This window comes from Podarcis erhardii (genome assembly GCF_964252035.2).
Source record: "Podarcis erhardii genome assembly, chromosome: 4".
NCBI lineage: Eukaryota > Metazoa > Chordata > Lepidosauria > Squamata > Lacertidae > Podarcis > Podarcis erhardii.
The window spans coordinates 33,000,646-33,018,549 of record NC_138508.1 but is presented as its reverse complement, the minus strand read 5'-3'; the positions used below and the strand labels follow the sequence as shown (position 1 = coordinate 33,018,549).

At 40.7% G+C, this 17,904-nt stretch overlaps 1 protein-coding gene and 1 long non-coding RNA gene across 3 annotated transcripts in view; one reads left to right on the top strand and one right to left on the bottom strand.

Annotated features, from left to right (window-relative positions):
* LOC309340801 overlaps positions 1-5,175 on the top strand; it is a 32,644-nt gene extending 27,469 nt beyond the window's left edge. Inside the window, exons 2-3 of the long non-coding RNA XR_014156105.1 lie at positions 2,779-3,243; positions 5,015-5,175. This is a non-coding gene — a long non-coding RNA (uncharacterized lncRNA). The remainder of the gene's footprint in view (positions 1-2,778; positions 3,244-5,014) is intronic.
* LSAMP (limbic system associated membrane protein) overlaps positions 1-17,904 on the bottom strand; it is a 444,446-nt gene that overhangs the window by 130,282 nt on the left and 296,260 nt on the right. The gene's annotated exons all lie outside the window — the stretch shown is intronic.

Genomic DNA, 17,904 nt, shown 5'->3' with positions numbered 1-17,904 from the left:
TTGTTACTGCTCAACTTTTTCTATTTTGACTGGAATTGGGGACAAATTGTGGTGATAAATAATATAACCATTTCTTCCCCCTCCCCCCCCTTTGGAAAGGGTAGAAATACAAAACTAGAAAATCCAGATGATCTCATAATTGGTTATTGATGAGTGCCCAGGGCAGTTGTGACTGTTTTCACTGATAGAAAACTCTCTTATAGCATATGATGCCAACATTGATCCACTTTACTAACACAGAGGAACATTCTTCCAACACAAGACCCAGGTAGAAAGACGTAATCACCCAGCAAACACAGAGTATGGGTGGCACTTGAACTACCTGGATGAAAGAATAATGCAAACCTGATTCACTTCAGTTCCATAAGACGCTGAGCTGAAATTCTAATACCCAGCCATACACAATACATATATTTTTTTTTTCTTGAGACCATATGCCAGCATCCTAGAATGGTATGATTTCAAGTCCAGTTGAGTCTTTTGTTTATAAGAAGAAAATTGCAAAGAAAACTAAGCAGATTCCATACATGATGGGGAGCTTCTGAAGTCGTGGAGAGCCAGGAGTCATCAGGAACTCAATGTCTCAAAGCCTGTTTCTTCATGCTCCTCTGAAGAACTTAATGGAAGGTGTTGGCCTCTATCTTCTTTCCTCACAGTATTTCATCTTGTAGCTCCTTTTATTTTTCACTTTGAGCATTCATGTCTCTCCTTAACTTTGTGTGCTTATTTCTAAGTCTCTGAAGACTGCTTCACATATTCCATTTTCTTAAGGCTAAATGCAAAACATTTCACATGTACCCGTTATTACAAATGACAGATACAAGTGTTTCCAGCTCAGGAATCATTTGGATAAAACATTAAGATGTCAGGATTGCCCTGCCCTGTGAACACAGTGGGAAAGCATGTGATTCCTTCATTGTGGCATGTGAAGCTGCTTTGAGGGTTGTCCCCCATCTAAGCAGAAACACTGGTTATGCATTTCTTTCAGTATAAACATCAAAAGTATAGAAAGAACAATCCTTTCCTAGAAAATGAGTGTGTAGGGCATAGATCTTTGGGAAATAGGTTGAGCAATCATCCAGCTTCAAAAAGTACCTGGGAAGCAGTTCTAAGATTTATGGTCTTTGGGACTGTGAGCACTGATTTGTCTATGGCATCTGAATACATACCTCTAGAATCAAGGACCTGTCAACATCTCCAATAGTAGATATATATACAAAGCATAATATTTTTAGTGGAAAGTCCATTTAGCCTCCTTTTTAATTCTGGGATGACTGCAGTGGCCACCAATTAGTTTCTGGGCTCAATTCACTGTGCTGGTTTTGCTGTATAAAGCCTTAATGTAGCTCAGGACCCCAATACCTCAGGGACTGTCTCTCCACATAAACCAATCTGGCACTCATCATTTAAGGCTCTCCTGTGTGCCATATCTGAGGGAGATGTGCAGAGTGGCGACATGAGAATGGGCCTTTTCAGTGGTGGCTCCCTACTTGTGCAATGCTATCCCCAGGGAAGAACACCTTAGTTCTTAACTGAGAGGGTGACAATTTAATTGTGTCTATAGCCTCTTTTTGTCCTCATCCTTTTAAGTGGCATGGGTAAGATTTGTTCCTTTTATACGCATTTTTGGATGCGCATGTCAAGTCTTGTTTTTATTCCTGTTTTAATATTTGGTTTTAATGTTCTTTGCTATTTTTGTTTGTATAATGCAAATCATTTTAAGTCACTTCAATGTAAAAAGTGACAAATTTATTATTATTATTATTATTATTATTATTATTATTATTATTATTATTAATATTTTTATTATCATTTTGCAAGTTAGTAAAACCTTATTTTACTTGTTAGCTATAACTGTCTCTGGAGTTTTGAATACTTATTCTTGCCGCATTCTCTAGTTTTCTGCACTTTGCTAGACGCCTTGAGGTCTTTGGAGGGCAGGTGGCAAGCATGCACACATTTTAATAACTCAATCAATAGCAAGAAGAATGCTTAGCAGACTTCTTCTGACTTTGCCTTGAATTAAAAGCAACTCTCAGGAGCGTGACTTTAACAGCCATACTGGTGGTTTGAGTTCAGATCCCTCAGCATGGCTGGCCAGCAACAGAGAAGGTTGTAGCAACTTGGTAGAGTCCACAGATTTTGATTTTTACTGATGTAGGCTAAAGAAAAATGAAAATCAGTTTTCTCTCCCCTTCCCCTTTTGTGCTGATCCATATCTCATTCTTCCTCAGACAGTCCTTTCTTTTTCCTCCCCCATCATCTGTTTCTCTCCCCACCCTGTGCCCTTTATTTTCCTCTGCATTTTGCTCTCTGCTTTCTTTATGATGCTCTAGTTAATGGCTGGATCTATATTGTGTTTTCTGCCTTTCTCTTTTCCCTCACTTATCTCTTCCTGTCATTCTATTTTTATGTGACTCAGTCCTGTCATTCCCTGTCTATTTCACTGATGCTGCTTTAAAAAAATAAAATAATCACATCCCCCCTTTGCTGCTTAGCTGGCTGCCACTTAATTCTCCTGTCTTTACCTCACACGTCCAGTTCCTCATTATCGCCTCTCACTGTCTCAGCCTATCATTTGCAGTTGAGGTTATTGTTGTTATTAACCACTCCTGGGTGGGGAAAAATGGTCAAAATATGGGAATTAAAAAAATGGCAGTGGCTCAGTCGTCGGGGAAGGGGCATTGACATCTCACTGCAGCCTAGACCAGGGTAAGGACATTCTCGGCTGTGCTGAAAGGATATAAATTGATGGCACCCTTGTTAAATTCCTCACAGGCACAGTGTGGGAGATTCTCAGTGCTGCAGATGCTGCAGATCAAGCCTAACTTTAGAGGAACACGTCTCCCTCAGCTTCCTGACACCTTTGGTCTGGCAGAAATTTCCTTTCAATTAATGAACTCACAGAAGAATCACATCAGAATGAGAGGAATCCTGAACACAGGAGGCAGCAGAATGGCAGCTTCCAGCATGGATACCAAGAGAACAATTTTAGACACAAGTGGAATGATAGTTCAAAATGTGAAAACGTCTGAAAACATAAGGAATGATGATGTCACAACTTCCAAATGGGTGTACAGGTGGATGTCAGTGGGGTTTCTTTACTAGTCTTTAGCACTGGTTTCCGGGAACAGACACGTCTCTTTGAAATGGAAATAGAAACTCTTGCTTTAAGTACAAAAAGGGATCAATGTGCAATTCCAGATGAGTAGGGGAAGGCAGAAACGCTGTCAACGAGAAAGGGTATGTGTGTTCTGATTCTGGCAAGTAGGCTCCAATTAATGGTATCACTGTCTGTACTGTATCAGTTCAGGCCCTAGCTATGTGTGTAAATATTGCAAGTGACTCTGGGATATTTGGTCTTCCTTGCACTGTCTGTTGGCACTACAAAAATGTGGGAAGCCAGTAAATCAGTGCATCAGTACTTAATATCCCGTTTCCCCAGATTACCCCAACAATTACATCAGGCTTCATGGTTGACGCCATTGGCAGCCAGAATACTTCTAGTTACAGATAGGTAGCCGTGTTGGTCTGCCATGGTCAAAACAAAATAATAAAAAAATTCCTTCCAGTAGCACCTTAAAGACCAACTGAGTTAGTTCTAGGTATGAGCTTTCGTGTGCATGCATGTATCTGAAGAAGTGTGCATGCACACGAAAGCTCATACCTAGAACTAACTCAGTTGGTCTTTAAGGTGCTACTGGAAAGAATACTTCTAGGTTAGTGTATTTTTGAGTTTCCCAATAATTGTTCTCTTGAGCCTCACATTATTTTCTCTGCCCCTTAATAATTTCATACACTAATGTATATATGTCAGTAGTGGATTTGAGTGATGGGATAGCACCAACTCTCCACCAACCCTCCTCTACGTGGTATCCAACAGTTGGTGGTTACTGGATTTCACAGAGTAGCTGTCATTATACCCCATTCTAAATATTTGATTGAAGATGCACCAGGAATAGGGCCCATCATTTATGTATTTTTAGAATGTTAAGTCTGTGAATGTGCAAAAATAAGATATCTAGCAGGCATTGTTATTGAGGTGCTCACCTATGATGGTCTTTTGTGTATCCCTCCAAGTGCCTTGGCTATAGTTATTGTAATTTTGTCTGTGAAAGGCTAGATGTTAAGGGCAGCCACAGCATGGAACCTTGCATGCACACCTGCTAGCTCCAGTAGAAGTGTCTCCCACCAGCTTTGCACATTTGTGTGAGATTTGTGGGCATGCAAGTGCCTTTTCATGACTTGATTCATAACTTAAATCACCCAAAAGCACATCTAGAATTTAGTTCTCTTACAATCCAGTTGCAGCACAGCACTCCCTTTAAAGCACTACAAATGCTGGTCAACTCATTAACAAGAGTTATTTCATGGAATAGGAATAGAGGTACAACAGGTGCCCACTATTTGCATTTTCCAGGAAAAAAAGTGAAGGTGTTCTTGTTTTCACAAGCTTCTCAGCTGAATGGGCAGAGGGGGGTACCTCTTTGCCTGGGGTGTTCTTTGTTCTTAGATCTATCTTTAATTGGAGTTGTGTGTTTTTTTACAGTTTTAAACCCTGTTTTTAACTGTTTTTATTATATGAATGTAAATTGCCTTGAAAAGTGTTTGATACTTAATATATGCTTATGAATAATAATTCATGACCATGATGGCAACAGCAACAACAGCCATTAGCATATCTAATGGAGAAAAACCCTCCGCTAAAAGTTTGCACAGGATCTCAATCTCTCTAGTCATCCTATAGACATGGATCCTTTGTTATCCACCAACACCTTTTTCTCTTCTTTGTCACATAGGGAAAAACCCTTCCAGGGACAATTTGACCTACAACCAAAATCACATTAAGTCTCAGTGTTCAGTCTTGGGAGAACTGCATTTCATGGGCTGAGCCTGGAGGAGGACTTATTTATGGGACACTCAGACATGAAAGTTAACAGGGACCTGGTCTGTTTTCTTCCTGTTAAAAGAGATTTATTTATTAAAAAATATTTTTATATTACCCTTTCCATAGATCTCAAGGTGGCCTACCACAACAAAACACAGCTTAAGAAAAACCCGCATGCAAACACGATAAGTAAAAACACATCACATTGGATAAATATACTGCAATATTACTATAACTATAGTAGGCAAGCTACCTGTCAAGTCTTGGTAGCAGGAGCCACAAAAATCTTGCTGAATAAATGCTCAGTAGAATTGGTGCCCGCTTTATTTTACAGGGAATATGATTCCAAAGGCTAGGTACTGCAACAGGAGAAGTTTTCCTCCTGCCATCAAATGTACTTCAGCAGGCTTTGGACAACCAGAAAGACCTACTTCAAATATCTTGACAGCTAGGCAGCTCTATATAGGCAAAGGTGTTTCTTCAGGTAATGAGGTCCCAAGTTGTTTAGAACTTTGCAAGTCAACCAGAAAATTTTAAACTTGGTCTGGTAGTAAATTGGCAGCTGGTGATGCTCTTTCAGCAATGGTCATGCATGATCATGGTTGACTGCTCCAGCAACCTAACCTCTACATTTTGCACAAGATGCAGCTTTCAGGACACATGGTACGCTGAAGCTAAGGTGGTCTGTGCAGAGGCAGACTTTGGTACTATGGCACTCTTAGAAAGGACAAATTTTGCTTCCCCTCATATTTCTTATTTTCACAATAATTCCTTTTGATTCAGTTGCTTTTTATGGATCTTCTCAGTAGGTACTTGTTGTTGTTGTTGTTGTTGTTGTTGTTGTTGTTGTTGTTGTTGTTGTTAGCCCCCTTGACTTGGCATCCTTTGCAGGGCAACCACCCACACCATCCGAAATCAGACACTGGTCTGTGTTTGGACAGTGACTGGATGGGTAACCGCCTGGGGATCACATGTACGATAATGAAATCACTGGCCGTAGATGAACTGTGGTTGTGACTGCACACTCAATGTATGAATTCTCTTCCTCTTGGTAAACCTTCTGTGCTGCTTGAGGGGCTTTTCTAGTCCTTGAACCTCTGAATAATACAACTTCTGCATATAAAACATTCTGGTATCTCTTCCTCTTTGAGATAGAAAACAGCCTAGAGATGAAAATACGCTTGCACTCAAGCTGTATTTTTCATAATTATGCATCTTCAGGGTTTCATAACGACCAATTTAATCACTTTTGCTGTTTAGAGGGCCATAACAGCCAATCACGATAATGGCTTTGGTATTTGGTAGGAACCATTTAACGCCCAAGAGCTCTTGTTCTGAGTCACTTGATGCCACTTAAGTTTGATAGACAGCCTCTCATTAGCACAATTGCAAAACCTCCAGCACAAAGCTCATTCCTTTAAAACAAACTCCATTCATTGATCCCAGAAGTCTCCAAGGAAATCATTAACCTGGCCTTGGCGTGTGTATGCATGTGTTTGTGTGTGAGAAAGAGAGTGAGTGAAAGAAAGATCAGCACCCAATCAGGATTTGTTTCCATTGATTTTCCTCCATGAATATTTTTATTCTCTGTTACGCATTCACTAGATGCATGCAGTGGGAGGGCGTAACAAGTGAATAGGGCTTTAGTACTTCCAAAGGGAACCAAGTGAGATCATGGCTGTGGTAGCATTCAAACACAAGGCTTCTCAGATTAATCTCTGCCATTTCCACTAGTGTTTTCCTATCTGCCCTTATGACAGAGAACCTAATGTGGAGAAAAGAGCCTATAGAAAATGGCATATTCAGATGTGCAAGTGGAGAGCTTTGTAGAGGACTACAATAGTCCTGGTTCTCAATCCATCCCGGGATGAAATACATCCTGGGATGTGGTTGGAATCAGTATGCTGGCTCACAATGTGATCCAATAGATCACTTGGTGTCTTCTTATGCTTCAATATCACCAAGTGCATACCAAGTAACAGTTAACCACAAATAACCAAAGCATGATATCTGAACTGATTAATGAGCCACAAGTGTCTCTCAAAGAACCTAGAGATGGGTGAATCTGTCAATTTCAGTTTCCATCAGTTTCTCATTTGTTGTCCAATCTTAAATTCAGTTCTTCACATTTTCAAATCAGCTTGTGGTATTTTTTTTTTTTTTTAAGTTCTCATGGAAATGATCAGCATTTTAGTGCAAATTTCTTCAAATATACACATTTTTGTATTCCATTTTGCCCTATGAACACATTTTTGCAAATCAATTTTCCCTAATATAATACAGTTTTGTATTGTTATTTGTATTCTATGTGCACTTTAACCTAGCATATACATCTTTGTACCTATTACTTGGCTAGATAATGGCATTTGGAGAAGCACAAATTTTGAAGGATGTTTGAGCTTTAGTTTGCCCATTGTTTTAGAAAGTGTGAATTAGGTTGGGTTCACCATTAAATGTGAACTGAATAGAATTTTCTCCCCCAACCCTGAAAGAACCATACAAAAGGAATGCTACTAGCAACATACAGGATAAGACAGCCTTTGCCAACCTGATGTTTTCCAGCTGTTTTGAACTATAACTCCCAGCCAGCATAGTTGTGTAAGCTGGGACTGTAATTCAAAACATGTGGTTGGCATCAGGCTGGCAAAGGTTAGTATGAGGTATTCATTGTCACACTTTACCCTTATATAATATCAAGTTCAGAATTTGATGCTGCATACATTTGTTTGGCTCTATTAAATACCAATTCCCTAGCCATATCCTAAAAGAACACTCTTTTGTTTATATTCTTCACTTCCCTGACCCTTGGGGAAATAACTCCTATGACTGATAACTAAGAAGCTCCCTTGATAATAGCTGCTCACTATTCCCCCCCCTCCCTTAATTACATTTGTGTTGTACCCAGGCTGTTTGGATCTTCCAGGTTGGTTCAGATACCTCCTCTCTGTATCTGTGACTTGTCTACTGTTCTCTTAAAATTGCTCAAGTCCCAGAGCAGATGTAGCATGAGTCAGCCCAATACTTTTTTCCTGCCTGAGGCAGAGCAGCAAATTGCAGCTGCTTCAAGTGAAGGTGTACAGAACCTAAGGCCGGCCAATTTGTTTCGGCTCCCGAAGCAGAAAATTCCACAAGCGTCTCTCCCCCTCCCTGTCATTGAAAATACAATAAAAAATAAGAGCAAACAAATTTCTGCCTTTTCATGGCACCCAGGCTGTGCACACACTCCTGCTTACTCTACATCTGGTGACCTCCCACCACTAGCTTTGGAATTATAGTACACATGACAAGAGCCACAATCCACATCTATCCTGCTGTTTCTTATGAAATACACTACTGCATTTTGATGCCTTTCCCCCCAAGCCAGATTGGATCCCAATTGTGAAAAAGAATTACTTAGCCATGTTTTAAGTAATGTGCACCGAGGATCCAAAATCTGTTGCCTTGGGCAATGCCTTCACTCTGGCTAATGGTAGGACCAACCAACCCTGTTCATTGCAATGGCATTTGAGAGCATCAGTGAATATTGAAACCTGTGTTCCAATTTTCATCCAAGCAATACCTATATCCAAACATAGGATAGGTCAAAAACTGATTTTGTAGCTCTTCTTAATAGATAATACTTTGTTTAAGGCTAAAAGATGTGGAATTTTTCTCTCTCTCAATATGATTGCCACACTTAAAAAAACTAAGACAGTAATAGAAAGGCAGTCTTCAGTGTGAAGCAACTTTTAAACGACTACATCACTGCTGTGGTTATTCTACCAGAAGGTTATAATTATATCACAAAACGTACTTCATATTATGAGTCACTTACCTATATCCATGCTGCAATTTTATTTTATCAGAATACCAGAAAATTCATAGCTATTAGAATCTGCTTCCTACAACTCTGTCTTGGGGGAATAGAGGCCCATGGAGATTAAAACCAGTTGTTTGTATTGTTATGAATTTGGGGTGTTAAGTTGTGTGCCAGACTCCGCTAATCCCTGGATCCAGCAAGTGTCAGAATTTAATCAAGGCTTCTAATTTTTGGAATAGTCAGACTAACCTCCTGGTGAGGTGTAAGGAGAACAAAGGAAGGTGCTCTGTGGGATATGGCTAATGGGTGGGCAATTCACAGGCAGAGAGAAGGAGAAAACCAGAGTTTAGAGTTGTGATGTGACCTAGAAGCAAGCTGGAGAGAGAGAGTCAGAACAGAGTTTGAGTGCAGTGTCTGAGTTCTGTTTGAAACCAAGGCTGTGGCTATGGCAGAAACAAGACCTTTTAAGGGTGTCAATGCTGTAAACCTGTCCTTTGTAGGCTCTGGTTGTATCTATATGTAAATAAACCACATATCCTGCACAGTATCCACTGTGCCTCATTCCCAAAAGGAAACATGAACCCTGGGTAAGCGCCTACAAGCCCTGGAATCTCGCTCGGAAATTGGGGTGGTGTGCAATAATTTAAGCTATTGCAAAAGTATGAGTATAAGAAGAGACTTTCTGGATCAGGCTAATAGCCCATCCAGCATCCTGTTTCACAGGTGCCCATGGGAAACCTGCAAGCAGGATTCAAGCGCAACATCACTCTCTCCTGTGGTTTCCAGCAACTGATATTCAGAAGCATTACTGCCTCCAACTGTGGAGGCAGATTATAGCCATCATGGCTGGTAGACTTTGATAGCCTTCTCCTCCATGAATTTATCAAAACCTCTTTGAAAGTCTGTTGGGCCATACATAACTATGCAATATCATGTATAAGACAATATTATTTCCTTAGAAATTTGCCCCCCACCAAAAAAAAAAAGCTCAACAACTCTGGGCAATCCCCCCTCCCCAAAGTTAAACAACTTTGTGCAATTCCCCCCCACCCCATTTTTTATGTTGCGGTCCAAAAAATAGGGGTTGTCTTATATATGGGGTCATGTTATACATGGAACAATACAATATCTGTCCTGAATCTTCCAACATTCAGCTTCATTGGATGTCCTCAAATTATGAGGAAGAAAAAAATCTCCATCCATTTTCTCCATGCCATGTGATCCATTTCAGATTCCTCACCACTACTGCATGTCCTGTCTAGTTCACATAGTTTGTGTTAGGCATCCAGGTTGTTGTGTGGGCAACAGAAGGCTGTGTCAAAGATTCTGATCTGTTGATTGTATGCTCCTAGATTTGGCCTGAGAGTTGCTTCCCCAATGGCATGTGAAAGCTGAGTGCTAGGGTGGATTCCTTAGCTATCTTGGCTATAGACAAAAGGTCTATACTCCTGTCTGTGGTCTTCCTTTTCCTGATTGCTGTGGATAAGCAGTATGAATGCAGTCTTATCTCCTGGTTGTCAAAAGACCTCTTGTGCTCATTCATTGACCTTTCCTTTGCTGAGAGTTAGAGATGAAGAAGGAATTTGTTTGGTGCCCTTAAGATACTGGAACTTCCAATTGGATTTCACACGTCTCCAGATTTTGTAATGCAGTTTTGATGCATGGAAATATGGATTTTATGGTTTAAATGTGTACAAAATATATATTTTATGGGAAAGCACACTGAAAAGCATTGGAAAATATCTATTTTGGGGAAGTGTATATAAACATGAATACAAATAATGCTTACATTTTTCATATATGCTTTGTAATTTCTTTTTTAAAAATTCTTTTTATTAAAGGTTTTCTTCAGCAACAAAAGTTTTCAATTCACAGAGTTCTTTCTAAAGATCAGTTACATTCAACGTGAGACACTACTGTTATAGGCAGTATGAGGTTGGGGGAGAAGAAAGGTGGGGCGAGAGAGCGGGGAAGGGAGAAGGGGGATAGTAAACTTCCATTCTTTTACATAGTGTATGTGATGGGCTTTTGTGTCAGAATTGCATGGATAGGGTCTTCATCTATATTTTTTTTTAGTTTTCATTGGCATTTAGAGAGTTTGGGGGGACCAGGGCATGGTTGGTTGCAGTCGGTTGATGGCAGTGAGTTTTATTTGTGTGTGAGAGAGGGAGGGGTTAGAAGCAACTCCAGAACTGGTCCTATTATATATTTTACAAGCCAACAATGCACATTCACACTACAAAGAACCCATAAGCCACCTGATCTAAGCAGCTAGGAGCATCATAACTAGACACTGGAGGGACCTGTCAGGAGTGAACATAGACCACTGATACCAAGCTGTATAGGAAACATTCCCAACTAGAATAGCTAACCAACAAATCAAAATTAGCATGGGGACAAACAAAAGAGGATGCCTTCACCCCGGTGTGGCTCCCCTTTACTACGTACGCAGCCCAACAAAACAACAACATAACCCTCCCTATGACAGCATGCAAATCAATATGGCTAATTTCATATATTCTTTTAAAAAGTCCATGCAAAACAGGATGGAGCAGATGGTAGACTGAATGCCAATGAAAATGAAATGGGACAGAATTAGGCTGATCTCTCTACCCCTAATAACTATCTTCTTTGCACTTTGCACTTTATTCCTATCCTTGCTGCTCCATCAGTCACCTTTTTTTCTTCATCTGCTACAGATGGATTTCCCAGCATTGACCCACCGGCTTGAAATGACATGTCCATCTGCTTTATCCATCTTACATCTCATTTATCTCTGGGTAGATGCCTTTGGCTTGAGTTAGGACTATTCCTCCTGTTTAGACTCTCTAGTTGGATTGGAAGGAACACTATCCAAGCCAAAAATGCCCTCATCTTTAAAAAAGAAAGAAAAGAAAAGAAAATCCCATGCACTGGTCTGCATTTACATCGGCAGACAACAGCAATGCTCTGGACCTCCATAAGTATTTGATAAGGGATAAGCACAAAGCACATACTGTGATGTGCTGAACACAAAGCTTTCTTATCATCCAATGCATCTGTTTGCTTTTCTTCCTCCTTGTCTGAACTTCTAGCTTGCCTGCCTTTCCTTGGCTTGTGTCCCAGGCAGAAAACTCAGGACAAGGAATTGATTTTTGTCAAATGCCCAGAAAAAGAGAGTCTTGCCTCCAGGACCCTTTTGCCTTTCCTGACTACTCTCCCATGAATCTGCTCAATAGCAGAATAATTGAAATCACTCTTGATCAATAGATTAGCCTTTCCAAGGTCCCCATTACCTGTATTAACAACAGCTCTTAAGTGTGCTGCTCCCTATGAATGCTGTGGCCAAAATGAACTTTTTTCAGCTCCCGTGTTCCTGGCCTTTAATCCTCTGAGGTGGCAAATCTGTCTCTGGGCTTGAGATTAGAGAAGGGGCTTCACATGATTAAATAATTCTGCATATGCAGAAAATAAAAATAAAAAATCCACCCACATAGACTATAACTCTTATCCTTGGCATCCAGTTTTCTATATAAATAGAGAGGTGTTTTCTTTGTTTTTTAATGCAGAGCCTGAAGTGGTACAGGCCCTCCCATCAGATGTAAGAGAGAAAAATAACTACCAAACTTTTAGAAGACATCTGAAGGCAGCCCTCTTTAGGGAAGCTTTTAATGTTTAATAGGTTATTGCATTTTAGTGTTTTGTTGGAAGCCGCCCAGAGTGGCTGGGGAATAAAAAATATTATTATTATTATTATTATTATTATTATTATTATTATTATTAAATGTCAGTGAGAACTAGGCTTTTAACATAAGGCATGTCCACACAACAAAATGGTGTTCACTGAATGCATGGAGATGGGAGGGATTGAGACCATCACTCCCACCCCCTTGTTGGAAGTGCAACAGCAGAGATCATTCAATATGCTTCAGCAGGAGGTTGATGCCCTCCCTGTACCAGGTGGACAGAGCTAGAGCAAGTGTGGGGAACCAGTGACCACCCAGCCAGTGTTGGACTCCAACTCCCATCCACCCCAGGCAGCATGGCCAATGGCTAGGGAATTGTGGTCCAGCAAATATCTGGAGGGTCATATGTTCTCCACCCTTGTGCAAGAGGAACTGCATAGGACAGAGCCACAGAAGGTGCATTTCACTACTAACATCTAGAAGAGCCATAATAAGTGAATTTCTTGGGGCTCTGGTGGAAGCTGATAGAAACAGGAGCATCTAGCACTGGTGGGACAGAGATGGCCAAACATTGATGTGAACCCTCTTTCGGTGCTGCTGCCGCCAGACAGACATATTTTCAAAGAGCAGAAAAACTTGAAAGTTATTCTGATATATTCTTTCTATGCCCCCATCCAAACCACCGCAGTTGGAAGTAAAAATGTGAGTCTAGTAAATTCCCCGATTGGATGCTAGCACTGTCACTCAAAGAACTACAACCCTTTCTCTGTTTTCCTCCATCTCTCTGCTGTCATTTCCCATTAATTACAGTGGTACCTCGGGTTAAGTACTTAATTCGTTCCGGAGGTCTGTTCTTATCCTGAAACTGTTCTTAACCTGAAGCACCACTTTAGCTAATAGGGCCTCCTGCTGCTGCCGTGCCACCGGAGCACGATTTCTGTTCTCATCCTGAAGCAAAGTTTGTAACCTGAGGTTATATTTCTGGGTTAGCGGAGTCTGTAACCTAAAGCGTATGTAACCTGAAGCGTATGTAACCCGAGGTACCACTGTAATGGAAAACATGCCATTTCCTCTGAACATGCTACTTGGGTTAGTTGCTTGGGACATCTAATACTATCTTGCTCTGCAAGTGCCTTCCCAGCATGCACCACACCAAGGGCCGGATTGTGATCTAATATATCTGATTTATATGCCTCATAACCCCAGACCCATTTCTGTAAATGCATCATTTGTTGATGTTATGCTTTATGGTAATGGCCTCCAGAATTGTTTATTGGCATATCTGGGGTCTGCAGTTTTATTCCTTTTACGAAACAGTCTTGCAGAATCATTCAATAAGCCAGACCTGCTGAAATAGCTAACTCATACGGACTTTGCCCCGTGTAAAAAAAGGTTGTGCGAATGAGCCCGAAATCGAACAGGCATGAAGCGATTTTCTGATCAAGGTCTCAGTAACAGAAACAAAAGCGCAGTTCATCTCTCTGGGCTCCTGCAAGCTGCCCTATGTGACAAATAAAGTTCTATTTCTCATTAGTTTCATATAACAGACTGTAGCATCCCGAAATGAGGGCATATTTAAGAGCACAGTTTAGAGAGGGATTGGGAAGCCTGTGAGTCATAAATCAGAACACTGCCTTAGTTCTCCAGTAGGAAGGGAATTAATCTTTCTGTCTTTCCTCTCCTTCTGCACCTCAGAGACTTCAGAGTCCAGCTCAATTATTTCTGAATCCTGTATGTGTTTCGACCAACCCCCCCCCCCAAAAAACCTTCCTGCCAGCATGTTTTCTAGCCAACATTGAACCTAGCAGGCAAATGTTGAGTCGCTTTTCGACTCAGGGTGCTGCTGCTCATGGTAATGGGGAGAACTTGCAAGGGAGAAGCATACAGAAGCTTTCAAGGACTTCCTGGGTACCGTCAGGAAGGCATGCATAGGGGTGTTTGCCAGGGCAAGGCTGAAAGTGCCTTTTCTGGTGCCTGGGAAGGGTGTGGGAGGGGGAGCCCTAGAAAGAACTACCAGTAGTCTCTGCTTTGATACAGGGAAAACGAACCAGAGACTCAGGAGGGGGGAAATGAACTAAAAATGAGATGAAATAATTAAAAAAACCACCCTCTTTTTAAGAAAGCACGCCTGGGGCTGCTATCCTAAACTTTTCCTTCTTATTATAACAACTCATCTTCCCCTACCTGCTGAGAAAAGAAAGCCTGCCAGGTTCAAGCAGAAGAGGATACATGTTACGGATATGGGAGGGAAGGAAGTCTCTCCATTTCATTTTTATGGGAAGCCCGTTGAATTATGCTTAAATTGGAGCAGTTAAATACAGAGGACACATTTTCCTTTCTTAATTTGCCCCCTACTTCTTTATATAGCATATATGAATGTGTTTTATATTCGTTGTAAAAAAATCTTGGCCATAAGAGAGGGTACTAGCATAGGATCTGTTACCCTAAACATACAAAACACTGCTGAAGAAGTGGATATTTTATATGCCTTTATAATTGCTTCGGTTGGCAGGCAAAAGAGGATGTCATCTCAGTCTATGCTATCACTCCTTTGTGGCTGCATGCACACTTTTTATAATAGAATCAATGGAGAATGAGTGCTTGATTTTCTACATAGTCCACACACAAACTAGATTTATTGCTCTTTTTTTTTACCCCGGAAAAGCACTTACTGAGAAACTAGTTTCATTCTGAAAATACAAGCTCATTGCAGATTTATTATGCAGTACCCTGCAATGTGTCCATCAGAAAACAGACATAGGTGGCCCCAGCAATGGGAGCTGTATGCACACCTGCCCAGTTGTGGGTGGGCATACACCAAGAGCACAATCACCACTTCCTTCTTCCTTCATCTGAGGCATGTGCAGGAAGGGAAAAACTGAGAGTAACTTAAACATGGGGAGTGTTTTCAAATGCATAACAACTAACCACACCCACCCTTGTGGACAGCAGGCTCTGCAATCAATCTTTATTGAAAGCAGCATATTGAAGACATGAATGAACAATTCCAGGTTGAGAAAACTACTTTTTTGAACTACAAATGAGTATGTGTTTACGCAGCCTCCGTGTGTGTATGTTGCTGCATATGTGCATTTGGTAAGTAGAATTGGAGAGGCTGTCCCCATGCTCAACCTACAAAGATTCAGTGTTCTGTTTGCACAAAACCAATACACATGCAATGTGCATGCATGGAGCCTCTAAAATAAAGCAGGGTGCCCAAATAGGCAGATGAGCCTACATGTGCATAATCTGTACATGCATTTGTACAGACAGCACATTGAACATGTGTAAGTAAGGAACCAGGCTTCTTGCCTGCCCCTATGCCTATTTAGTAGTCACACGTTGCACGTTCTCAAAGGTCCCTAGTCCCTCAGTTTGCAAAAGGCTGTTCTTACTGTGTAATTCAAAGTCCCTGCTGGAGAATCTAGTGCCAGTATTTTTGTACCATGCATGAAGGTTAGCTAGTCCCACAATTCGGGTGAATGAATGATGTCTTCCTGGGCAGATATCCATTGCTAGAGAGAGCTTTTTGTCTCTAATCGCATGGTTCTGGATAAACCAACCGGCACAGCAGGAGCAGAAGTGAAAGGATTCAGAGCAGCTAGGAAGAAAACCAGGAGGAGACCAGAGTAATTGCCTGTGCAAGCAACCCTGACCTTCCGACAGCACAGATTTGAACTACAGTGAAAATAAGTATCGGAGAAGACCGAGCACTTGCTAACCAAATTTTCATTATTCGTGCTATAGTTTTTTCACTGTAAAGAGAGGTTTTGAGGATACTAGTTAGGCTTGTTTTCTCTCTTTAAAAATATACAAAAACCTTTAGAATGAAAATACATAATCATGGACAGTACAATCCCATCACAGATGCTACATAGTATCCCTCCTGTGACGGAGTGGGGGGGTGGGGGTCATCTTCAGGAACTATTTAGAAGTGGTGATGAATGCATGAGGGCTGCACCCTTTTAAAAAACTTTAAGGAAATCTCTCATCCCAATTATGTGAATGCAATTATAATTAAGATAGGAAATTTGCTTTTAAAAACAGACATTGACAGGGCAGTAATTAAATGTTTTGCTCCATTTCTTTTCTTCTGTTTTCTTATTTATGGAAGCTTTTAAATTTACTTCATAAATTCATCTCGTCTCAAAATAAATTATGCATTTATCTAAGAAATGTTCATTTGTTTTTGAAAAAGTGCACAAACTCCATGCTTTATTGTTAAAAAAAACATGAGGAAGTGGTAAATTTCTATATAATGTGTATAAATTTTGCCCCATACCCCAATAATGAAGCCTTTTGCATGTGCACCCTGCATTTTTTAAATCCATATATCTAGCCACAAGGGTCAGAAACTTGTTTTTAATTAGTATTTTTTTAATGGAAGTGGATTTTCACAAGGGTTCTTATTAAATATTGTGTGACTCATTTAACAATGTATCAGCTATATACGGAGTTGCCTATGGACTATCAGTCATCAGGCTGAATGAATATTATACATGTGATGTGTATCACCAGGGATTTTATAGTCTTTAGTGATGGGAAAGGGTGCACACTGTTTGCAAGCATATTCAGTGTCTCAAAAGGAGAAGAAAAACAACAACAGACCTGCGTTGTAGGCTTACGTCCTATTAAACAATACTGAAACCAGTGGGTTTAAACAACCCATAACTTAGTTAGGAACAAATGCTCTGCACAAATAGGATCTCTGGTTCAACCCTGACACAGACCGCTCTCCCTACCAGGTGTCAAATGCATACCCTTACCAAGGGAATGTCTGTAAAAACAATTCAAAAGACGTGACAATCAATGTAATTGAAAAGCACTAGCCACTATGATAAAGACCATCAATATAAAACCATAATATCCACGCTTACTGAGAGCCTAAAAATTCCCAAATCTTTAAATATGGTATCAAATATAACTGTATCATCAAGCAAAAGATATAGGAAATACCCCGTGTTACCTTCTATAAATGCACATCATACAAGTGCATCTAACCCAATGCAACAAAAAATAAAACCTATGTATGCTCCTTATCGATGCCTGCTGGTAAAATCCCTCATGCTGTAGCTCATCAAACCATACTGAAATGTGTGTTACCCAACAGGGCATATAGACCCTGCCTGATGCTTTGAAGGTTGACTGACAGAGTACTGTCAGAATATGGGATGAAGAAGAGTTTGGATTTGATATGCCGCTTTATCACTACCCTAAGGAGTCTCAAAGCGGCTAACATTCTCCTTTCCCTTCCTCCCCCACAACAAACACTCTGTGAGATGAGTGAGGCTGAGAGACATCAGAGAAGTGTGACTAGCCCAAGGTCACCCAGCAGGTGCATGTGGAGGAGCGAAGACGCGAACCCGGTTCCCCGGATTACGAGACTACCGCTCTTAACCACTACACTACACTACACTACACTACACTACACTACACTACACTGGATATTAGTATCATATCTACAAAACTGCACACCAGATTACAGTGGCAGCTTTTAAGGCTCAGGTATACTTAACAGTTTCATCTGGTCCCAAAAGCAGCTCTATGAGTTG